The sequence below is a fragment of the Ixodes scapularis genome, unplaced genomic scaffold (assembly GCF_016920785.2).
Source record: "Ixodes scapularis isolate PalLabHiFi unplaced genomic scaffold, ASM1692078v2 PGA_scaffold13__105_contigs__length_92229423, whole genome shotgun sequence".
NCBI lineage: Eukaryota > Metazoa > Arthropoda > Arachnida > Ixodida > Ixodidae > Ixodes > Ixodes scapularis.
This window is the reverse complement of record NW_024609839.1, coordinates 3,993,914-3,996,511: the sequence shown is the minus strand read 5'-3', so window position 1 is coordinate 3,996,511 and position 2,598 is coordinate 3,993,914.

Genomic DNA, 2,598 nt, shown 5'->3' with positions numbered 1-2,598 from the left:
CCACATACCATCAACTCTGGACTCTAACTTTACCAATGCTTCAATGTTATTTTTTCTTAAAACTTGTGTGCGTGTGTTTGTGTCTTATGTGCTGATGCACTCTTCACAATGTTGAAATTAATTGATTTATAACTTTACTACTGGTGGTTTAGCCACACAAGCCAATTCTGGCTTCGGCAGACCCAAATCCTACTTCGTCGCATCCGAAAATAAACCATATGCCGTTATTATTATTGTTACAACTAGGTGACTGGTGCGCGACCAGAAAAAATCCTCCTGGTCCGGATATCGGTTCCGGGTTCCATACCCGTACCAGGCGGATTTTTTCGGTCGCTCAACAGTCACCTAGCTGTGTTTGGAGATTTGTTTTTGTCCTCTGTCCCTCTTGTTCCCCTTCTCCAGGGATTATTTTCGTCAAAATTATTGTTGTCACGATAATGTCGGACCTCCAGGAAAGTGTGCAAACTGATTTGAGTAGTACGTAAGCGGCGGAAATTCAACGGATAAAACGTCAAATGATTTCGTCCCCTACGAAACTGTGATATTTCTGGCAAGGGTACGTTGAATCTCTTAAGTCATAAGAAAAAACTCCCGATTCTGTAATATTTTTGTTTATTTAAACACAAAGACGCAGGCTGAGAGTTGCAGAAAACTAGATGAAATTCAGCGAGGCGGCTTGAGGATCGCCGAGGCGTGTTAACGGCCACAAATGTCCCTCCAAAGGATTCACATCGGGAAAGCGAAGACCGAGAAAGGCGAGGGAACACACCTGTAAAGCCGGCAAAAAAACTGCGTCACCTGCAACATGAAGAAAAGGTTCCAGGACAGGGAATTGTACGTAACGAGTGACTTGTACCTTTGTACTTTTTTCAGAAACGAAGTAACGACTTAGTTATTTCTGAGGAGAAAGCCCGAGTAGCATAATTTTGTTACTGTTTAATGAAGTAACGAGTGACGGTGTTCAGTTGGCGAGGGGGACGTCTACAACACAGTGTCCAACCTAGTTCTCACCCCGGCTGGGGCCTGTAATTTGCACGACGAGAAAACGCTTGATAGATTATTCAAAGATGCAAGAGAGTGAGCGCGACTCAAACCGGCCAGTTCTCGATCGGCGGTTTTCGGGCGGAAAGAAAACGGATTTCGAGCCGCAAACTGTTTTTTTTTTTCTCGGTACTTGGGATCTCATATGTCATGTACAAATAAAACCTTGGCGAGCAAAAATACCCTGCCAGTGCCCCTTAAAAAGGGAGCTGAAAAGGTTTTTGAATTAAAACAAACAGTAAATGTTGAGGTTTAGGCATCTATGGCTTAAATTTTATTTCGAACTTATAAATAGCAGGGTCGTAATAGCAAATTGAAAATTCGACGTCAACTTGCCCATTGCGGCGCGTCAACAGTAGGAAAGCGCTAAACTGGAGAGAAAACCATGCCAAAGTTACGTCATTAGCAAGGTCAGTTAAACCTTGCTCACCATTAACCTGACTCTGGGATGCCTTCAATGACGTCCCGACGCTCTGGACAGATAACAGGCGGAAGAGAGGGAACCCGTATTTATTTCGTTTTTTTATTTATTTGCACACCTACATCGCCTGAAGAGGCATTATAGTGGGGAAGGGCACATACATAAAATGTGTACACTACAAACACAAGATGAAACACAATTATTCAAGACGTAATGAACTGCGGTATTTAGAGGTAACATTGAATATTTTTAAAAACAGCTCTGATAATGCCGTTTCAACAATGTTCCTTGGCAGGTTATCCCAATCTTCAATGGACAGCGGGAAAAAAGAACATTCGGGAACACCAGTTCTGCTGCGAAATGGAAATTTTTTTTTTTAATTATTTCTTCTCTCTGATACATAGGACGGCTCAAAAACATACTTGGACCTACTAATTGCGCTATGGATGTAACCAAACCAACAACGCGCGCGAGTTAAGGCAAGAATTCCCCATGGCTTCATTAAACTGTCGTTTTGGGTAGTGAAGAAGAACCTGTCTTTTAATTAATTTTTCCTCTAAATCTAACAGGCAAACTAACTTTAGCACAGAAGTCACGTGAAGTCAATATCCCTTAAAAAGTTAGCAGGAAACTAAATTGGTTTATAGGTCACGTGACATAAATTCTCTCGCTAAACTTAGCGGAGTAAATTAATTTCTGTGTCGGTTTCGTGACGTCGGGTCACGTGACAACAAATTTTTTTTTTTCAAATTATAATAGGAACATTAAATTGATTTCTGGGCGACGCGACATAAATTTCCTGTTAAATTCAATGGGAAAGGTACGGACGGACGGAAAAAACGTTTGGATTGAGGATTTCGTCAAAATACATTTCATGCAGGGTGGAAATATTTAGGTAATTCAGATTTACTTGATTTACATCAGATAATTTGGACAGGGTGTTAATACCTGCCGAGGTTTTTATTTGAACATGGCCTGAGAGCCCACCTACCCAGAACACGATTTGTGGTTCAAAATTGTTTTTCTTTCCGCCCGGAAGCAGTCGCTCGAGAATTGGCAGGTTTCAGTCGCGCTCACTCTCTTTTCTATGGTCACGTGGCGGTAAAACTATGTGCACCAAATATGTTCAAAGTCGA